This window comes from Mustelus asterias, chromosome 29 (assembly GCF_964213995.1).
Source record: "Mustelus asterias chromosome 29, sMusAst1.hap1.1, whole genome shotgun sequence".
NCBI lineage: Eukaryota > Metazoa > Chordata > Chondrichthyes > Carcharhiniformes > Triakidae > Mustelus > Mustelus asterias.
This window is the reverse complement of record NC_135829.1, coordinates 19,763,171-19,786,510: the sequence shown is the minus strand read 5'-3', so window position 1 is coordinate 19,786,510 and position 23,340 is coordinate 19,763,171. Positions and strand designations below refer to the sequence as shown.

Sequence of the window (23,340 nt, the reverse complement as noted above, 5' to 3'; positions counted from 1 at the left end):
CGACCCGACCCCTCTCACCGACCCGACCCCTCTCACCGACCCGACCCCCTCTCACCGACCCGACCCCCTCTCACCGACCCGACCCCCTCTCACCGACCCGACCCCTCTCACGGCCCCCTTCACCGACCGACCCCTCTCACCGACCCGACCCCCTCTCACCGACCCGACCCCCTCTCACCGACCCGACCCCCTCTCACCGACCCGACCCCCTCTCACCGACCCGACCCCCTCTCACCGACCCGACCCCCTCTCACCGACCCGACCCCCTCTCACCGACCCGACCCCCTCTCACCGACTCGCCGACCCCCTCTCACCGACCCGACCCCCTCTCACCGACCCGACCCCTCTCTCACCCCGACCCGACCCCCTCTCACCGACCCGACCCCCTCTCACCGACCCGACCCCCCTCTCACCGACCCGACCCCCTCTCACCGACCCGACCCCCTCTCACCGACCCGACCCCCTCTCACCGACCCGACCCCCTCTCACCGACCCGACCCCCTCTCACCGACCCGACCCCCTCTCACCGACCCGACCCCCTCTCACCGACCCGACCCCCTCTCACCGACCCGACCCCCTCTCACCGACCCGACCCCCTCTCACCGACCCGACCCCCTCTCACCGACCCGACCCCCTCTCACCGACCCGACCCCCTCTCACCGACCCGACCCCCTCTCACCGACCCGACCCCCTCTCACCGACCCGACCCCTCTCACCGACCCGACCCCCTCTCACCGACCCGACCCCCTCTCACCGACCCGACCCCCTCTCACCGACCCGACCCCCTCTCACCGACCCGACCCCCTCTCACCGACCCGACCCCCTCTCACCGACCCGACCCCCTCTCACCGACCCGACCCCCTCTCACCGACCGACCCCCTCCACCGACCCGCCCCTCTCACCGACCCGACCCCCTCTCACCGACCCGACCCCCTCTCACCGACCCGACCCCCTCTCACCGACCCACCCCCTCTCACCGACCCGACCCCCTCTCACCGACCCGACCCCCTCTCACCGACCCGACCCCCTCTCACCGACCCGACCCCCTCTCACCGACCCGACCCCCTCTCACCGACCCGACCCCCTCTCACCGACCCGACCCCCTCTCACCGACCCGACCCCCTCTCACCGACCCGACCCCCTCTCACCGACCCGACCCCCTCTCACCGACCCGACCCCCTCTCACCGACCCGACCCCCTCTCACCGACCCGACCCCCTCTCACCGACCCGACCCCCTCTCACCGACCCGACCCCTCTCACCGACCCGACCCCCTCTCACCGACCCGACCCCCTCTCACCGACCCGACCCCCTCTCACCGACCCGACCCCCTCTCACCGACCCGACCCCCTCTCACCGACCCGACCCCCCTCTCACCGACCCGACCCCCTCTCACCGACCCGACCCCCTCTCACCGACCCGACCCCCTTCACCGACCCGACCCCCTCTCACCGACCCGACCCCCTCTCACCGACCCGACCCCCTCTCACCGACCCGACCCCCCTCTCACCGACCCGACCCCTCTCACCGACCCGACCCCCTCTCACCGACCCGACCCCCTCTCACCGACCCGACCCCCCCTCACCGACCCCCCCCCTCACCGACCCGACCCCCCCTCACCGACCCGACCCCCCTCACCGACCCGACCCCCCTCACCGACCCGACCCCCCCTCACCGACCCGACCCCCCCTCACCGACCCGACCCCCCCTCACCGACCCGACCCCCCCTCACCGACCCGACCCCCCTCACCGACCCGACCCCCCTCACCGACCCGACCCCCTCACCGACCCGACCCCCCCTCACCGACCCGACCCCCCCTCACCGACCCGACCCCCCTCACCGACCCGACCCCCCTCACCGACCCGACCCCCCCTCACCGACCCGACCCCCCCTCACCGACCCGACCCCCCCTCACCGACCCGACCCCCCCTCACCGACCCGACCCCCCCTCACCGACCCGACCCCCCCTCACCGACCCGACCCCCCCTCACCGACCCGACCCCCCCTCACCGACCCGACCCCCCCTCACCGACCCGACCCCCCCTCACCGACCCGACCCCCCCTCACCGACCCGACCCCCCCTCACCGACCCGACCCCCCCTCACCGACCCGACCCCCCCTCACCGACCCGACCCCCCCCCCCCCCCAATATCTGTGCCATATTTTCATCCTCTTGGGACCTTTGACAGAGTGGGACAGTGAGCTGTCCTCTTTTAACCCAGTTGTTATTGAATGTAACAAGCTTAATAATGAGAGCAAGCAGTCAGTGTGTAACTTTATTTCTCTAATCTGATGCACAAGGTTCTGTTTCTTTCGTATTCTGGACACTTCCCCTCCAGGTCTCCGCGCTTTCCTCGTGCCCCCGGCACACTGCGCTGTGCTCTGATGGGAGCTTGTTCTTGAACATTTCTTGCTGCTGTTTTCCTGACTTTAACCAACGCACTCGGTGTTTGAATTGAGTTTGATTTTGACACAATCCCCCTCGCAGGTCGTGAAAGTCTCAGAGCATCGAAAAAGAAAATAATTGTGATCTTGATATCTGACACCTGCTTTATCTGCTAAAATTAATGTTGCCTAACTAACTGAAATTGATGGTGCGAGGTTGGTAAATAATTTCATTATATATATATTTCACATCGTAATGATACGATGGTTGTGAAACCACAAAGATTGATTCGTCGGTAAGAATTTCATCTACGCTCCGATATTAGGCTCCTCTACTGATCACATTACTAATTTATGAAAAGCTATCATGAAATAATGGAATGTTGCTGCCTCGGGATGTCTGCTTGGTTAATCATCTTCTGAATGAGCCACCTGAACAGGTCTGGGCAGCGGGGGGGTGATTGTCTGACCCGACTGCCCTTCTGCCGTGGCTGCATGCATGGCCAGGTGGCCCTGGCGAAGGAACATGCAGTGTAACGAGGTAGGTAGAATTAAGGATGTTCTTGTGAAGGACCATCTTGGGTCAAGTGATCACAATATGGTCGAATTTCTGGTACAAATGGAAGAGGAGAAAGTCGGGTCCCATACCACTGTCCTCTGTTTGAACAGAGGGAAGTACGATAGGATGAGGGCTGAATTGGCTAAGGTGGACTGGGAGAGCAGACTGGTAGGTAGGACAGTGGAGGATTTTTAAGGAGATCCTTTTCAGTACTCAGCAACAATGTATTCCGGTGATAAAGAAGGACTATAAGAAACGGGATAACCAGCTGTGGATAACGAAGGAAGTTAAGGAGAGTATTAAATTCAAGACCGATGCGTACAGAGTGGCCAAAAATAGTGGAGAATCGGAAGATTGGGAAAACTTTAAGAAACAACAAAGAACGACTAAGAAAGCGATAAAGAAAGGAAAGATAGGTTATGAAGCTAGGCTAGCTCTAAATATAAAAAATGATAGTAAAAGCTTTTACAAATATATAAAAAGGAATAGAGTGGCAAGAGTGAATGTTGGACCCTTGGAGGACGAGAGGGGGGATTTAATAGTGGGAAATGAGGAAATGGCTGAAACTTTAAATAAGTTTTTTGTGTCGGTCTTCACGGTGGAAGACACAAATAGTTTACCGAATATTAACGATAGAGGGTTGGTAGGAGGAGAGGTACTCAATACAATTAATGTTACCAGGGAGGCAGTGCTTGGTAGACTAACGGGACTGAAGGTGGACAAGTCCCCGGGCCCGGATGGAATGCATCCCAGGGTACTGAAAGAAATGTCAGAGGTAATAGCGGATGCGTTCGTGTTTATTTATCAAAATTCGTTGCATTCTGGGGTAGTGCCGGCGGATTGGAAAACGGCTAATGTTACGCCGCTGTTTAAAAAAGGAAATAGACAAAAGGCTGGTAACTACAGGCCGGTTAGCTTAACGTCTGTAGTTGGGAAAATGCTGGAATCCATCATTAAAGAAGAAATAGCAGGCCATCTGGATAAGAATGGTTCGATTAAGCAGACACAGCATGGATTCATGAGGGGAAAGTCGTGCTTGACGAACTTGTTGGATTTTTATGAAGATGTGACTAGTGCGGTTGACGGAGGGGAACGGGTGGATGTGGTGTTTTTGGATTTCCGAAAGGCGTTTGATAAGGTGCCTCACAAAAGGTTGCTGCAGAAGATTGGGTCACATGGAGTTGGGGGTAGGGTGTTAGCGTGGATTGGGGATTGGCTATCCGACAGGAGGCAGAGAGTCGGAATAAATGGGTGCTTTTCTGGTTGGCAGATGGTAACTAGTGGCGTGCCGCAGGGATCGTTACTGGGGCCTCAACTATTTACCATTTATATAGACTATCTGGAGGAGGGGACTGAGTGTAGGGTAACAAAGTTTGCAGATGACACAAAGATAAGTGGAAAAGTGAATCATGTGGAGGGCGTAGAAGGTCTGCAGAGAGATTTGGACAGGCTGAGTGAGTGGGCGAGGATCTGGCAGATGGAGTATAACATTGACAAATGCGAGGTTATTCACTTTGGAGGAAATAATAGCAAATAGGATTATTATCTAAATGGAAAAAAATTACAACATGCTGCTGTGCAAAGGGACCTGGGGGTCCTTGTGCATGAGACGCAAAAACCCAGTCTGCAGGTGCAACAGGTGATCAAGAAGGCAAATAGGATGTTGGCCTATATCGCAAGGGGGATAGAATATAAAAGCAGAGATGTCTTGCTGCATCTGTACAGGGCATTGGTGAGGCCGCAGCTGGAATACTGTGTGCAGTATTGGTCCCCTTATTTGCGGAAGGATATATTGGCCTTGGAGGGAGTGCAGAGAAGGTTCACCAGGTTGATACCAGAGATGAGGGGTGTTGATTATGAGGAGAGACTGAGCAGATTGGGTTTGTACTGGGTTTGTACTCGTTGGAATTTAGAAGGCTGAGGGGGGATCTTATAGAGACCTATAACATAATGGAGGGGCTGGATAGGGTAGAGGTGGAGAGATTCCACTTAGAAAGGAAACCAGAACTAGAGGGCACAGCCTCAAAATAAAGGGGGGTCAGTTTAGGACAGAGTTGATGAGGAACTTCTTCTCTCAGAGGGTGGTGAATCTCTGGAATTCTCTGCCCACTGAAGTGGTGGAGGGTACCTCGTTGAATATGTTTAAATCACGGATAGATGGATTCCTGATCAGTAAGGGAATTAGGGGTTATGGGGATCAGGCGGGTAAGTGGAACTGATCCACTTCAGATCAGCCATGATCTTATTGAATGGCGGGGCAGGCTCGAGGGGCTAGATGGGCTACTCCTGCTCCTATTTCTTATGTTCTTACGTCCATGGGTGCTGTTGAGGCCTGCCACGCTCGTTGGGGACTGGGGTGTATTATTGACCCCTTTAGTCGCATGTTGGTTAATGTATTAAGTTTCCTTCAAGTTTTGTTTTGGGCGGTTCCCCCACCACCCTTTAAGGAGCTGCCCCTTTTACTTTGCTTGTTTTAGTTTATTTCATTGCCAAAAAGAATGGCATCCCCTTCACATATAGAAATTCTTAGAAGTAAAGTAAAAAAAAGTTTATTCATTAGGTAGGCTGACATTAATATTGCAATGAAGTTACTGTGAAAATCCCCTAGTCGCCACACTCCAGCGCCTGTTTGGGTACATTGAGGGAGAATTTAGCATGGCCAATGCACCTAACCAGCACGTCTTTCGGACTGTGGGAGGAAACCGGAGCACCCGGAGGAAACCCACGCAGACATGGGGAGAATGTACAGACTCCACACAGACCCATGCTGGGAATCGAACCTGGCTCCCTGGCGCTGTGAGACGGCATTGCTCACCACTGTGCTGCCGTGCCGCCCTGTTTTCAACGATACTTTCACTTCCCTTCTGTAAGCTGTCGTGGATTCCGCTCCTATCCCAGCGGCTGACGGGACATTCCATGCTCTGCAGTCTTTCTCAGTTTCTAAATAGCTCTCTGCTTCTCCCCACCCACTACCCTCGTCAGCAAACAGATATGTTGCTCTGTTGGGGTACACATGGTCTCACTCTGTTTAGCGTCGTAATCCATCGGGATAAGATCAACGGAATAGTTGAATTTGGGGCCCACGGCAAAAAACCCCCGGTTTTAGGACTAACCTGCCTAAAATGCACAAAAACTCTGCTGATCTGAACCCTGTCACCTTCCTGGCATTGCTGCCTTCATAACCTTAAGATGTCCTCAGACTGACCTGTCGACTCCCACCCATGAGTGAAAATTAGCCTCTTGCACTGAATCTATACATTTGTTCAATTTCCCCACTTCTTGCCACTAATTTGAAGTTACAATAATGAGTGATCCTGTACCTATAGTTACTGCATATCACACCTGCACTGTACGATACTAGTCAGGAGATAGCCACGCTGTATTGCACAGCTGCTGTCACAAGGTTAGCAGCAAGGTTCAAAGTAGAAAAGTAATTTGGAATGCGGAATAGCATTCCTTGCATGTTAATAGACATTCGCTCAGTTGTTCAAACCTGAACTTTGGTTTACAGGAAGGGGTATTTTTTTTTGAGAGGAGAACTTTCTGGCTCCGTGGAATAAAATGCATGTTCTTCAATTGGCTGGAAAAGTGGGTATCCCGATACTCAGACTTTAGCTTCACACCACATATACAGTAATGGCTTGGGTGAAAGAATATAGCTGTGAGGCTCAGTAAATTGGAGCAGAAAGTTGCAAAGGAGCAGAGTCCAAGAATGATGGCACAGATGCAGTCCAATGTGTGAAACTGCGAGGACATCCATTTTGAATCTGGGGGAGATAGATTTAGAATAGGGACATGGGAATTAGGAGCAGAAGTTGGCAAATTCAGCCCTTCGAGCCTGCTCCGCCATTCAGTCAGACCATAGCTGATCTCTCCCTGGTCTCAAATCCACCTCCCCACCTGTTCCCCTTATCCCCTTTTTATCAGAAATATATCCATCTCCTTCTTGAAACCATTCAATGATTCAGACTCCACCGCGCTATGGGACAGTGAGTTCCACAAATTCACCCTCTGCGAGAAGTAGTTCCCCCTCATCTCAGTTTTAAATCTACCGCCTCTCAACCTAGACCTGTGACCTCTTGTTCCAGATTGCCCCACAAGAGGAAACATTTGGTCTACATTTATTTTATCAATCTCTTTTTAAAATTTTCCATTACTCGATCAGATCCCCCCTCATCCTTCTAAACCCCAGTGAGTACAAGTCCAAACTGTTTAATATCTCCCCATACATCAACCCTTTCATCCCCCGAATCAATCTGGTGAACCTCCTCTGAACTGCCTCCAATACCACCACATCCTTCCTCCAATAAGTAGACCAAAACTGGTCACGGTATTTCAGATGTGGTCCCACCAACACTCTATACAACTGCTGCAACGATTCTCTACTTTTATACTCCAGTCCTTTTATAATAAATGCCTACATCCTGTTTGCTTTTTTAAAATTACATGCTGCACCTGCATACCGGCTTTCTGTGATAATGGTTGAATATTTTCTTCATGATCAGGCCACTGCTCCTGGGGTGGGTAGCATGTTAGAAAATGTAGGGTGGATTAGAGAAAATAATTCACCGTTTCTGTGACCACTCTCCCATCAACCTGCAGTGACTCTGTTGCTAATCTCAACCACCCTGTGAGAACACCCACCTTTATTGCTCTAGAGGGTGTACAGATAAGGTTTACCAGGCTGATTCCTGGAATGGCAGGTCTGTCATATGAGGAGAGATTATGTCAGTTAGGATTGTATTCACTGGAGTTTAGAAGAGTGAGAGGGGATCGCATAGAAACTTATAAAATTCTAACAGAGTTAGACAAGGTGGATTCCAAAAGAACGTTCCCGATGGTGGGGGGAGTCCAGAACTAGGGGTCATAGTTTGAGGATAAGGGGTAAACCTTTTAGAATTGAGGTGAGGAGAAATTTCTTCACCCAGAGGGTGGTGAATGTGTGGAATTCACCCCCACAGAAAGTAGTTGAGGCCAAAATTTTATGTGATTTCAAAAATAAATTAGATATCGCTCTTGGGGCTGAAGGGATCAAGGGATATGGGGGGAAGGGGGGAATCAGGATATTGAATTTGATGACCAGCCATGATAATGAATGGCGGAGCAGGCTCGAAGGGCTGAATGGCCTCCTACTTTCTATGTTTCTCTGCCTAAACTGACCCTGCTTCATTCTCTGGGGAAATTATTGCCATGCTTGACTGGAGAAGGTTGGGTTTGGACATAGTACGTGCAATTGAGGCCAGAGATATTTATCAGCATGGTCTGTCACGAGAGATGAATTGTGCTAACAGTTAGTACATGTCGATGTACAGCGCTTGAGGGTTATGTTATTCTCATTTTTCCTCCACGCTGTACAGTTCACCTAACCTCGTCTCTTGCTGCGCTCGCGGCAGTGACTGCGAATGTTACCTATTCTAAAGCATAGCGACAGGGATAGACTGATCCTCTGCAATGCTCACCGGTTTAGTTGTCAGGATCCAGTGAGGTCTAAAGGTGACGAGGTCCAGATTTCTCCAAAGCAGCCTGATTGTTGACTGCTGAGTGGTTACTGGATTGCCTGTTGCCCTGGAAACCGCTTCAAGCCATTTCATGGTGAGGGAATTCTTGCACTGAATTAAGCGTGTTTCTAAACTGCAGCCCTACCTTTGCTTCAGGAATATTCCTTACCTCCGCATCCCTCTGAATGCAAGTATTTAATCGTAGCAATGCAGATGAATTTCTGTGCCCCTGAGTTGAATGAACCTGAAGAGAATGTGGCCGGTGTATGCTTGGGTAGAGGGCTGCGATCGGTGGAAAGATCGAGCGGGCTGTGCCTTGCGGAATGATTTCTGCCTTTCAGCAGCCGTTCCCAGACTCCATGTGGCCCTTTCCTCTGGGCGACAGAGACAGGGGTTCGACAGTTCTGCTTTTACCCAGCCCTGCTTCGCTGAGAAATCGAGCAAAAATAAAAATTCAGCATTTACTTAAAACATCGGTCTGTCCAGATTGGTAACTGCTTTCACCAATTAAGAGAGAGTTTCATTTTCAGTGCTTGCGTGCCTTTTTGTGAACTGAAGGTATATAGATGACAGTCCTGCCTATGTGTGCACATTTACTGCAGCCATATTGAATAAATACATAATTATCCAGTTTAAATCTGCAGAACACAGGAAAGCTGTGGCAGTAGGTGCCTTATACTGGAATAGGTAGCAAGTCCTACAATAATGTCGATTTTAGATAGCACTTTTAACAGGTTAATATGCCCCAGCATGGTTCACAGGATCATCATAAAACAAAGTATGGCATTGGGTCACATTAGATCTGGGCAGCGCGGTGGCACAGTGATTAGCACTGCTGTCTCACAGCAAGAAGTTTAACAACACCAGGTTAAAGTCCAACAGGTTTATTTGGTAGCAAAAGCCACACAAGCTTTCGAGGCTCTAAGCCCTCACAGCGCCAGGGACCCGAGTTCGGTTCCCAACTTGGATCACAGTCTGTGCGGGAGTCTGCACGTTCTCCCCGTGTCTGCGTGGGTTTCCTCCGGGTGCTCCCACAGTCCGAAAGACGTGCTGGTTAGAGTGCATTGTCCGTGCTAAATTCTCCCTCAGTGTACCCGAACAGGCGCCGGAGTGTGGCGACTAGGGGATTTTCACACTAACTTCATTGCACTGTTAATGCAAGCCTACTTCTGACACTATAAACTTAGATCAGATGAGCAAAAGTTTGGTCAAGGAGGTAGATTTGTGGTAGAAAGGAGAGGCGTAGGGAATGTATCCAGAGCTTGGGGCTGAGGCGACTGCAGGGCACGGCCCCCAGTAGAGCAGCGATTGAAATCAAAGGCAAAGAATTAGAAGATGTGTGGGTTCGGTGGATTGGTCCCTATTGTCAAAGGGAATTGGCAGGGTAAATACGTGAGGTTACAGGGATAGGACCTCGGTGGGATTGTTGTCCATACAGGCTCAATGGGCCGAATGGCCTCCTCCTGCTTTAGGGATTCTATGACTCTGAGAGTGCAGATGAGTGTTGGGAGACTGGAGGATATTACACAGATAGGAAGGAGTGAGGCCATTGAGAAATTCAAACAACAAAAGATGAGCGAATTTTAAGATCAAGGTGTTGCATGACCAGGAGCCAATCCCGGTTCATCGAATCCCGACTGTGCAGGAGGAGGCCATTTGGCCCATTGCGTCTCCGACAGAGGATCCCATCCAGGCTCTTACCCGTAACTCACATATTTACCCCACTAATCCCCCAACCTACATATCTTGGGACACTATGGCGCCAATCCACCTAACCTGCACATCTTTGGAGTGTGGGAGGAAACTGGAGCATCCGATGGAAACCCATGCAGACACGGGAGAACAAGAGCATGGGTAGGGTGTGTGAGGGGGACGTGACCTGCTGCGAGTTAAGATCTGGATTAAATTGTCATCTTGGAATAGGATTGAGCTGAAGCGTCTTGTCAAATTAACTGCAAGTTTATGATCTCCGTTGGTTCTGTTTACTCCGCGCTCCACTTACCATCTCGATGTAGCCAGCGTTCATTCTATTGTAGCTCCATATTTATTCAGTTCAAATGAAAGTGATCCCACTGAATTCCCTCAGCGCCAGGGACCCGGATTCGATTCCCGGCTTGGGTCACTGTCTGATGGAGTTTGCACATTCTCCCCGTGTTTGCGTGGGTTTCATAGAATCTCTAGAGTTCAGAAGGAGCTTGTTTGGCCCATCAAGTCTGCACCGACCACAATCCCACCTAGGCCCTATCCCCCATAACCCAGCTTATTTACCCTACTAACCTCCTGACACTAAGGGGCAATTTAGCATGGCCAATCAACCTAACACGCACATCTTTGGACTGTGGGAGGAAACCTGAGCACCCGCAGGAAACCCACGCAGACACGGGGAGAATGTGCAAACTCCACACAGACAGTGACCCAAGCCAGGAATCGAACCCGGGCCCCTGGCGCTGTGAGGCAGCAGTGCTAACCACTGTGCCTCCGGGTGCCCCGGTTTCCTCCCACAGTCCAAAGATGTGCGGGTTAAGTGGATTGGCCATGCTAAATTGCCCCTTAGTATCAGGAGGACTAGCTAGGGTAAATGTGGGGTTATGGGGATAGGGTCTGGGTGGGATTGCTGTTGGTGCAGACTCGATGGGCCGAATGACTTCCATCTACATTGTAGGGATCCTATGAATTATCCTAACCCACAGGTCTCTCAGTGCCGAATGTTTGCATGCTGTTTGTAAATACTGTATGATTCGCACTTTCAGTAATTCCAGTTAAACAAATTCATTTTCCGGTCAATTCCAATTGTGCACAAAAAGTGCTTCTGTGCCGTTCTAATTCAATTGCTTCATTCGAATTCCTGCATAATTCAGTTTGTTGTTGACACAAAAGTGCCTTTGAATCATCGGAAGTAGACTGTGTCTTCTGATTTTATTGTTTCAGATCGTCATGAGGTTGTTTATATTTTTCGTAGCTAACCTGTTGAACTATGCTTTCTTTATACTTTTAAAAGTGGTTAAAAAAAATAGTTTGCCATGTCCAGAGGAGCATGCAGCTATTGGTATAGAGAACCTTGTTTCCTGACTTTTTTCCCCTGATGTTTTTCTCATGTTTAGTGTTGACTGTAAAATGGGAAATAATCCATGTGAACTTGTCACATTGTGGTATCATTTTCTCACAATCTGGGGGGGCTAGAATGTTCAAACCCCTCAGCTCCGAGCAACAAAACCTCTGCCTCCCAAATTTATAAAGTAAAAGTTTATTTATTAGTCACAAGTAAGGTTTACATTAACACTGCGATGAAGTTACTGTGAAATTCCCCTAGTCGCCACACTCCGGCGCCTGTTCGGGTCAATGCACCCTAACCAGCACGTCTTTCAGACTGTGGGAGGAAACCGGAGCATTTAATTTAATTATTTATCTCTATAAAATAGTCGTATTATGCAAGAATATGAAGGGAATTATATCTGTGTGGCTTGGCACAATTATTTCCCACTCCTGCTCTTCATCTAAGTTCCAGGCTCTGCGTCCATTCCATGTTATGTTTGCATTAGTTTGATGTCAGTAAACAGATTTTTCTTTCTGAATTTGTAAAGTTTATTTATTCGTGTCTCAAGGAGGCTTACATTAACACTGCAATGAAGTTACTGTGAAAATCCCCTAGTCGCCACACTCCGGCGCCTGTTCGGGTACACTGAGGGAGAATTTAGCACGGCCAATGCACCTAACCAGCATGTCTTTCAGGCTGTGGGAGGAAACCGGAGCATCTGGAGGAAACCCATGCAGACATTGGAAGAATGTGCAGACTCCACACAGACAGTGAACCAAGCTGGGGATGGAACCTGGGTCCCTGGCGCTGTGAGGCAGCAGTGCTACCCTGTACATGAAGCAAAGCTAATCTGTCTATCCAGCATGCAGTTTGGATGGCTAATTGTATTTTGGCCGTTATTGCAAATGGGCAGGAATTCCATGGTAAGGAAGTTTCACTGCAATTGTACAGGGGATTTTGGCCAGACCACACCTTGGAGTATTGTGTACAGCTTTGCTCTCTGTAATCGGGAAGGATAATCTTGCTTCTGAAGCAGCACAACAAAGGTCCACTAGAATAATTCCTGATGGGGAGATTGGCTGTATAACTTTCTGAAGTGAAAGGCGATCACACTGAAACATGATGCTGAGGGGGGTTTGAAAGGACAGATGCTGAAGGGCTATTCCCCTTGCCTGGAGAGTGGTGAAAGGGGGGGTTGTAGTCTCGGTAAAGGTTTGACTATTTCGGGCTGAGATGAGGAGAAATTTGTTTTCTTGGTTGTGAATCTTTGGAATTCTCTACCACAGAGGCCTGTGACTGCTCAGTCCTTCAGTGTATTCATTGATCGATTTTTGGATCAGGAGATGAAAGCAGAGGGCAGGGAGTTGAGGATCAGCCATCTTATCGGAGGCTTCAGGGCCTAATCCCATTTGTTGAGATCTTGGTGTTCTTTATTTTTATGTTTAAAAAAAAAAGTGTATAATTGCGACTCAGTTTTTATTGTCAAAAACAAAGGAAACCTCAGTTCACAGAATCTTCCAGCACAGACGGAAGCCATGTGGTCCTTCATGCTGACGTAGGAAGAATCCAAAATAGGCCCTTCTCTCTCAAACTTACCCAGTTCCCTTCCGAAAGTCTGCTTCCACCAACCTTTCAGACAATGCATTCTAGATTACTGTGACTGTCCCTTTGGTTACTAACCCTCTTCGAGACATAGAAGTATGTAGCATAGAAAAAGGCCATTCGGCCCATCACGTCTGTGTTGGTCAAAGACAAACCACCTAACTATTCTAATCCCATTTGCCAGCCCATAGCCCTGTATGCCCTGGCATCTCAAATGCACATCTAAATGCTACTTAAATGTTATGAGGGTCTCTGCCTCCCTCTACTGCATTTTCAGGCAGTGAATTACAGAGTCCCACCACCCTTTGAGTGAAAAAGCTTTTCCTCCCATCCCCTCTGAGCCTCCTGCCCCTTGCCTTAAATCTGTGCCCCTTTTCTTCCTGTTTGTCTGTGCCCCTCATAATTTTCTACATCTCGGTCATCTTCACCCCCCTTAGCCTCCTCTGCTCCAAGGAAAACAACCCCAATCTCTCTTCATAACTAAATCTCTCCAGCCCAGGCAACATCCTGGTCAATCTCCTCTGCACCCTTTCCAATGCTGTCACATTCTTCCTATAATGTGGATTCCAGAACTACACACGATACTCTAGCTGTGGCCGAACCAATGTTCCAGCATAATCTCCCAGCTCCTAAGGTCTATGCCTCAGCTAATAAAGACAAGTATACCATATGCCTTCTTAACCACTTTATCTACCTGTCCTACTTTAAGTGACCAGTGTACATGCATACCAAGACCCTTCTGGTCCTTGGTGCTTCGTGCCGTACATCATGTATTCCCTTGCCTTGTTTGTCCTGCCCAAGAGCCACGACCTCTTACATATCCAGATTGAATTCTATTTCTCACTGATCAGCCCATTTGACCAGCTCGCCGATATCCTCCTGTAACCCTCCTTGCTATTTACCATCTCACCAATTTCCGTATCATCTACAAACTTATTAACCCTCCTACATTCACGTCTAAATCATTTATATAAACCACAAACAGCAAGGGCCCCAACACTGATCCCTGCGGGACCCCACTGGACATAGTTTTCCAGTCAGAAAAAACACCCCACCCGTCCTGACAGTGAGAATAATTTCTCCTTATTTTCTTCTTTACTCATTTGGCACAGTGGTTTGCACTGCTGCCTCACAGCACCAGAGACCCGGGTTCGATTCCCGGCTTGGGTCACAGTCTGAGTGGAGTGCACATTCTCTCTCTGTCTGCATGGGTTTCCTCCCACAGTCCGAAAAACGTGCTGGTTAGGTGCATTGGCTGTGCTAAATTCTCCCTCAGTGAACCTGAACAGGCGCCGGAGTCTGCCGACTAGGGGATTTTCACAGTAACTTCATTGCAGTGTTAATGTAAGCCTACTTGTGACTGATAAATAAACTTTACTTTTGATTTTGATGACGATTGGATGTTTGAAAAGATGTTTCCGTGTGTGCTTGGTAGTTATAGGGAAATTGATATTGAATAGGCATCAGTGTGTTAATGGGCGTCAGATGTCTTGAGGTGATCCTTTATTAAGCCAGCCTTGTGCTTTTGGTTATTAATATGGCTGATTTCTAACCAGGTGCGTTTAGCTGGGAGTTACATAGATGCTGTGGTGCCGCTGTTTCACCTGTTGTATCTGGTTTCACTACCAGCGTAGACTGATGGGATGAATGCCATCTCAATTGTAAGGGTCCTGCAGTAGAACCAGTTTGGTCAGTCTTCGGTCGTCTAATTGTGCGGAGATTTATGCCAGAGCGACACTACAATTCATTGGCTATAAATTGAGAGAGGAATGTGTCACGAGACCTGGCTGTCCTTGTACACCAGTCACTGAAGGTAAGCATGCAGGTGCAGCAGGCAGGAAAGAAGGCAAATGCTATGTTGGCCTTCATTGCGAGAGGTTTCGAGTACAGGAGCAGGGATGTCTTGCTGCAGTTATACAGGGCCTTGGCGAGGCCGCAGCTGGAATATTGTGTGCAGTTTTGGCCCCATCATCTGAGGAGAGGTGTTCTTGCTCTCGAGGGAGTGCAGCGAAGGTTTACCAGACTGATTCCTGGGATGGCAGGACTGACGTATGAGGAGAGGTTGAGTTGGTTAAGGATTATATTTGCTGGAGTTCAGAAGAATGGTGGGGGGGGGCAGTGGATCCCATAGAAATCTATCAAATTCTAACACGATGAGCCAGGATTGATGCAGGAAGGATCTACCCACCCCCACCAGAGCTGACAGCCTGAGGATGTCTTTAGGACTGAGGTAAACCTTTAGGACTGAGAAATCTCTTCACCCAGAGAGTGACACGACTACTACTGTGGAATTTGCTATCACAGAAAGTAATTGAGGCCAAAACATTTTGTTTTCAAGAAGCAGTTTGATATAGCTCTTGGGGGAAAAGGAGATCAAAGGATATGTGGGAAAGCCAGGATCAGGCTATTGAGTTGGGTGATCAGCTGCGATCATAATTAATGGCAGACCAGGCTCGAAGGGCCGAATGGCCTGCTCCTATTTATTATTGTCACATGTATTAGCATACAGTGAAAGATATTGTTTCCTGTGTGTTGTACAGACAAAGCATACCGTTCATAGAGAAGGAAAGGAGAGGGTGCAGAATGTAGTGTTACAGTCATAGCCAGGGTGTAGAGAAAGATCAACTTAATGCGAGGTAGGCCCATTCAAAAGTCTGATGGCAGCAGGGAAGAAGCTGTTCTTGAGTTGGTTGGTACGTGACCTCAGACTTTTGTACCTTTTTCCCGACAGAAGAAGGTGGAAGAGAGAATGTCCGGGGTGCGTGGGATCCTTAATTATGCTGGCTGCTTTTCCGAGGCAGCGGGAAGTGGAGACAGAGTCAATGGATGGGAGGCTGGTTTGCGTGATGGATTGGGCTACGTTCACGACCTTTTGTAGTTCCTTGCAGTCTTGGACAGAGCAGGAGCCATACCAAGCTGTGATACATCCGGAAAGAATACTTTCTATGGTGCATCTATAAAAGTTGGTGAGAGTCGTAGTGGACATGCCAAATTTCCATAGTCTTCTGAGAAAGTAGAGGCGTTAGTAGGCTTAATCCTTCCCATCAATCACTGCTGTAAGAAGTGAGGATTGGTTTTATCACAGAACTGGCATTTAATCGTCCTTTACTGAGGTGTGATTATGTAACTATCATCCATTAGGAGCAGTTTTCTAGAGAAATTGCTCTGCTGTTTGACATTGCTACAGGTTTGGTCCTGAATTTAGTTTGCTGTAGTTCATGGAGAATATTAATAGATTCCAAAGGCTGTTTCCTGTAGCGGGTTGTTTAAACTCTTTGCTGAGTATATTGACTTTGCTGTAAAATTCCCTGGTTTCTGTGACTCCTCAAATCCCACCCCACCCCCAAGTCATTGACTGGCATAGTAGTATTAATAGACACTCTACAGATCTACAGCCCAAAGAATTTGGCACTGATAGCATCCGAAGAGGCCGCAAGAAGGGGATTTTGAGAAAACAAGGTTCCCTTCCAAAATCTGTAGCGGGGCAGTGCAGGGGAAACTTTACTCACTATTTATTGGTATTTTGATGCTGCCACAGGCTGTGGGGACTTCCCTCACTGTAACACCATAATGTCCCAGGGACTGAACCATACTCTGCCTTTCCAGTCATTTTTATTTGGGTGAAAAATTCCATGTCACAATATTCCCCAAACATTTTTCATTGGAAATAGTTTTTGGGGATTTTGTAGTGAATCAGAGAAATGTGTTAGATTGCTTTGCAAAATGCAGATCATTTAACTTCAAGCATACCTGACCTCAGACTTTTGTATCTTTGTCTCTTCCATCGGGAAAATGTCTGGGCTGTGTGGGGGTCCTTAATTATGCTGGCTGCTTTTCCCGAGGCAGCAGGAAGTGTAGACGGAGTCAATGGATGGGAGGCTGGTTTGTGTGATGGACTGGGCTTCGTTCACGACCCTTTCTAGTTTCTTGCGGTCTTGGTCAGCGTAGGAGCCATACCAAGCTGTGATACAACCAGAAAGAATGCTTTCTATGGGCATCTGTAAAAGTTGTTGAGAGTCGTAGCGGACATGTCAAATTTCCTTAGCCTCCTGAGATCGGATTCTCATCCCCATTCTCCTGCCTTCTCCCCATAACCCCTGATCCCCTTATTAATCTAGAACCTATCTTTCTCCATCTTAAAGACACTCAATGACCTGGCCTCCTCTGCGGCAATGAATTCCACCGATTCGCCACCCTCTGACTGAAGAAATTCCTCCTCATCTCTGTTTTAAAGGATCATCCCTTTAGCCTGAGGTTGTGCCCTCTGGTTCTAATTTTTCCTACTAGTGGAAGCATCCTCTTCATGTCCACTCTATCGAGTCCTCGCAGTATCCTGTAAACTTCAATAAGATCCCCCCTCAACCTTCTAAACTCCGAGTACAGACCCAGAGTCCTCAATCGTTCCTCATACAACAAGCTGTTCATTCCAGGGATCATTCTTGTGAACCTGCTCTGGACCCTTTCCAAGGCCAGCATATCCTTCCTTAGATATGGGGCCCAAAACTGCTCACAATACTCCAAATGGGGTCTGACCAGAGCCTTATACAGCCTCAGCAGTACATCCCTGCTCTTGTATCCTCTCGACATGAATGCTAACACTGAATTTGCCTTCCTAACTGCCGACTGAACCTGCACGTTAACCTTGGAAGTCCTGACCCAGGGCTCCCAAGTTCCTTTGTGCCTCAGATTTCTGAAGCCTTTCCCCATTTAGAAAATAGTCTACGCCTCTATTCTTCCTACCAAAGTGCCTAACCTCTCACTTTCCCCACGTTGTATTCCATCTGCCACTTCTTTGCCCACTCTGCTAACCTGTCCAAGTCCTTCTGCAGCCTCCCCATTACCTGTCCGTCTTTGTATCATCCATGAATTTAGCAACAACGCCTTCAGTTCCATCTTCCAGATCATTTATGTATATCGTGAAAAGTTGTGGTCCCAACACTGGCCCCTGTGGAACACCACAGCTGAGTTCCTGGATTAATAGTCCAGCAATAATACCACTAGGCCACCGCCTCCCCGTCTCGTCTTATCCTCCCCTAACCCTCGATTCCCTTACTGATTAAAAAATCTGTCTATCTCCGCCTTGTAAGCATTCAATGACGCAGCCTCTGCAGTGCTCTGCAGTACAGAATTCCATAGATTCATTCCCCTCTGAGTGAGGAACTTCCCCCTCGCTTAGATTACGGTGGTTAGCACTGCTGCCTCACGGCGCCAGTGCTATTCCAGTCTTGGGTAATTGTCTGAGTGGAATTTGCACGTTCTCCCCGTGTTTGCGTGGGTTTCCTCTGGGTGCTCTGGTTTCCTTCCACAGTCCGAAAGATGTGCATGTTAGGGTGCATTGGCCATGCTAAATTGCCTCTCTTTGTCCAAAGATGTGCAAATTAGCTGGATTGGCCATTCTAAATAGCCCCTTCGTGTCCAAAGATGTGCAGGTTAGGTGGATTGGCTTGCTAAATTGTCCCTTGGTGCCCAAAGATGTGCAGGTTAGGTGCATTGGCCATGCTAAATGCATGGGATTACAGGCAGAGGGGAATGCTCTGTGTGTTCAGACCCAATGGTCCCAATGGTCCTGCACTGTATGGATTCGATGGATTTCCAGAAGACAGTTGATAAGGTGCTACATCAAAGCAGGCAGATATTTGATTATTATGGTTTGGGGAATGACATGTTGGCGTGAGTCGAAGGTTGGCCAGCAAACAGGAAACAGAGAAGGCATAAATGGGTCTCTTTCTGGTTGGCAGGATGTGACCTGTGGTTGCCACAGGAATCAGTGCTGGGGTCTCAACTGTTTACCTTTTATATAAATGGCTTGGATAAAGGGACTGAAGGGTTGTTGTCACAGTCATAGAGGTTTACAGCATGGAAACAGGCTCTTCGGCCCAACTTGTCCATGCCGTCCTTTTTTTTGGAACCACGAAGCTAGTCACGGTTGCCCGTGTTTGGCCCATATCCCTCTATACCCATCTTACCCATGTAACTGGGGTGGCACAGTGGCTAGCACTGCTGCCTCCCAGTGCCAGGGACCCGGGTTCGATTCCAGCCTCGGGTCACTGTCTGTGTGGAGTCTGCATGTTCTCCCCTGTGGATTGGCCGTGCTAAATTGCCCCTTAGTGCCAGGGAGACTAGCTAGGGTAAATGCATGGGGTTATGGGGATAGGGCCTGGGTGGGATTGTGGTCGGTCAGACCCAATGGGCCGAATGGCCTCCTTCTGCACTGTAGGGATTCTGTGATTCTATCTTGTTTTTTGAAGATAATCAACGATGATATTTTGGTGTCCAAAACATTTGCGTAAAAAAAAGGCAAGGGAAAGTTGCATTTCTCTAGCACCTTTCATGACCTTGGGTGTCCTAAAGCACTTTACAACCAATGAATTTGTTTTGAAGTGTAGTCACTGTTGTAGAGTAGGAAATCAGTTTGCACACAGCTAGCTCCCAGCATTGTTAAAATGATCAGATAATCTGTTTTAATGCTCTTTGTTCGGAGATAAATATTGACCTGGGTAGTGTGGGGCAATAACACTCCTGCTTTTCTTTAAATAGTCCCATGGAATCTGTTGCATCTACCTGAGAGGGCTGATGGGACGTCGCTTTAATGTCTCATCTGCACCTCTGATAATGCAGCGCTCCCTTAGTACTGCATTGCGAGCATTTGCCTAGATTAATTGCTTAAGGCTGTTGTGTGACTTGAATCCACAAGCCTCTTACTCTGGGTAAGGGGTGAAAGTGTTAACCAACTAAATCACAGTTGGCGATTTCATCATTTATTATTGTCACATGTATTAGTATACAGTGAAAAGTATTATTTCTTGCGTGCTATGCAGACAAAGCATACCGTTCATCAAGAAGGGAAGGAGAGAGTGCAGAATGTTGTGTTACAGTCATAGCTAGGTTGTAGAGAAAGGTCAATTTAATGCGAGGTAGGTCCATTCAAAAGTCTGATGGCAGCAGGGAAGAAGCTGTTCTTGAGTCGAAGGAAGAAGGTGGAAGAGAGAATGTCCGGGGTGTACGGGGTCTTTAATTATGCTGGCTGCTTTGCCGAGGCAGCGGGAAGTGTAGACAGAGTCGGTGGATGGGAGGCTGGTTTGCATGATGGACTGAGCTTCGTTCACGACCCTTTGTAGTTTCTTGTGGTCTTGGACAGAGCAGGAGCCATACCAAGCTGTGATACAACCAGAAAGAATACTTTATCTATGGTACATCTATAAAAGTTGGGGAGAGTCATAGCGGACATGCCAAATTTCCTAATCTTCACGATACCTCAAATGTGTCTGAGTTTTTCACATGCAGTAAATTACAGAGTGCGAGTTATGCAGGAAATCTCAGTGGCCAGTTTGAACACTGATTCCACAAGTTAAGAGAATCCGTTCTTCTGTTTTAAGAGGAATAGGTTATGATCAACAACTGAAGAATCCAGAACATTAATGAGCTGACGGTATGATGGGCATCTTTCCATCTGTGGGAGAGGTTGGGAATGTGGCCTCAGAGCGATGGTGAGATCAGATCACTTGCTCTCAAGGGTTGAATAAGTCGATTCTGGAACGGTAAAGTCTGCCACAAGTGCCACACATGAGGCAATCCTCTGCATCTCTCAATCGTCAGCTCAATTTTCCCACTTGTTGTGACTGATGTTGAGGGCTTTTGTGCCTCTCTTGAGGGAATCCTTGAATTGGAGCTTTGGGCGTCCTGCTGGCTTCTTGGAATGGGTCCTGCATATAGAATATCTTTGGAGACGCTATAGTTAAGAGAGCCCACCAACGTCGCTACTTTCTCGGAAGAGTAAGGAAATTTGGCATGTCCACAACGACTCTTACCAACTTTTTCAGATGCACCATAGAAAGCATTCTGGTTGTATCACAGCTTGGTATGGCTCCTGCTTTGCTCAAGACCGCAAGAAACTACAAAGGATTGTCAATGAAGCCCAGTCCATCACTCCAACCAGCCTCCCACCCACTGACACTGCCTACATTTACCGCTGCCTCAAAAAATCAGCCAGTATATTCAAGGACCCCACGCAACCCGGACATGTTCTCTTCCACCTTCTTCCGTCGAGAAAAAGATACAAAATTCTGAGGTCACGTACCAACCGACTTGAGAACAGCTTCTTCCCTGCTGCCATCAGACTTTTGAATGGACCTACCTCTCATTAAGTTGATCTTTCTCTACGCCCTAGCTATGACTGTAACACTACATTCTGCATCCTCTCCTTTCCTTCTCTCTTGGGCGGCACTTTAGCACAGTGGTTAGCACTGCTGCTTCACAGCTCCAGGGACCTGGGTTCGAATCTCGGCTCGGGTCACTGTCTGCGTGGAGTTTGCACATTCTCCCTGTGTCTGCGTGGGTTTCCTCCGGGTGCTCCGGTTTCCTCCCACAGTCCAAAGATGTGCGGGCTAGGTTGATTGGCCATGCTCAATTGCCCCTTAGTATCCTGGGATGCATAGGTTAGAGGGATTAGTGGGTATATATATAGGGATAGGGCCTGCGTGGGATTGTGGTTGGTGCAGACTTGATGGGCCGAATGGCCTCTTTCTGCACTGTAGGATTCTATGAATGTATGCTTTGTCTGTATAGCGTGTAAGAAACAATACTTTTCACTGTATACTAATACATGTGACAAATCGAATCACTTCCCATCCTGTTCACATGCCCAAACCTTCTCCATTTGATTAGCACCAATATCCTTGGCGTGCCTCCTGCCCAAGAGCTACCTCATCTCTGATTGTCTTTCCATGTGATGCTGAGGAATTGTCGCAGGCGCCAGAGATGGAAATTGGGTCTTTTTCTTAATAGGAAACAGAAGGCCACACGGCCTATAATGCTGCGGCTGTAATCTGGAACAATTTAATGCTAGGTTCAGCAATTAAGTTCTTTTCTTTGTGAGAGTCTGTTGTTTTCTGGAGTCTGAAGCTTTGGCTTAAAGTCAAGATTTGCAAATCTGAGATTTGTATTTATTAAACTGCACTTTGTCCCAGAGAGAGAAAATGGCTGGAGGCTCAGATCTGCATGTTGTTGATCTGCAGTGAAACTCTGGGAGTTCTGTTATCAGGCTGCGATTACGAGGAATCCTTTAGTTGTTCTGATAAAGTGCAAGTGTGTAAAAGATGAGGAAATCAGAGAGAGGGGGTCATCTTCAGTTTTCTTTCCCTCTGGCGTGCTCTTGTCTCGACTCGGGGCTCCTGCTATTTCAGGTCACGAAGAGTAACATGAAGGATCAGAATTCTCTCCAGAGCGGTACTAGATGAATGAAGAGCAGGGGAGTTCTCTCTACTGTCCTGCCCAATATTTAATCCTCGATCAGCATCACAGAAACAGCATTGTCTGTTTTTTTTTAATTCATTCGTTAGCACATTGCTGGCTGGCCAGTATTTATTGTAAGAAGTTTGACAACACCAGGTTAAAGTCCAACAGGTTTATTTGGTAGCAAAAGCCACACAAGCTTTCGAAGCTCTAAGCCCCTTCTTCAGGTGAGTGGGAATTCTGTTCACAAACAGAGTTTATAAAGACACAGACTGAATTTACATGAATAATGGTTGGAATGCGAATACTTACAACTAATCAAGTCTTTAAGAAACAAAACAATGGGAGTGGAGAGAGCATCAAAACAGGCTAAAAAGATGTGTATTGTCTCCAGACAAGACAGCCAGTGAAACTCTGCAGGTCCACGCAACTGTGGGCGTTACAAATAGTGTGACATGAACCCAATATCCCGGTTGAGGCCGTCCGCGTGTGTGCGGAACTTGGCTATCAGTTTCTGCTCAGCGACTCTGCGCTGTCGTGTGTCGCGAAGGCCGCCTTGGAGAACGCTTACCCGAATATCAGAGGCCGAATGCCCGTGACCGCTGAAGTGCTCCCCAACAGGAAGAGAACAGTCTTGCCTGGTGATTGTCGAGCGGTGTTCATTCATCCGTTGTCGCAGCGTCTGCATAGTTTCCCCAATGTACCATGCCTCGGGACATCCTTTCTTGCAGCGTATCAGGTAGACAATGTTGGCCGAGTTGCAAGAGTATGTACCGTGTACATGATGTCCCGAGGCATGGTACATTGGGGAAACTATGCAGACGCTGCGACAACGGATGAATGAACACCGCTCGACAATCACCAGGCAAGACTGTTCTCTTCCTGTTGGGGAGCACTTCAGCGGTCACGGGCATTCGGCCTCTGATATTCGGGTAAGCGTTCTCCAAGGCGGCCTTCGCGACACACGACAGCGCAGAGTCGCTGAGCAGAAACTGATAGCCAAGTTCCGCACACACGCGGACGGCCTCAAC

General features: G+C 48.7%; 1 protein-coding gene across 2 annotated transcripts in view; it reads left to right on the top strand.

Annotated features, from left to right (window-relative positions):
- Positions 1-23,340, top strand: part of LOC144480569 (sorting nexin-27-like) — a 125,176-nt gene that overhangs the window by 855 nt on the left and 100,981 nt on the right. The gene's annotated exons all lie outside the window — the stretch shown is intronic.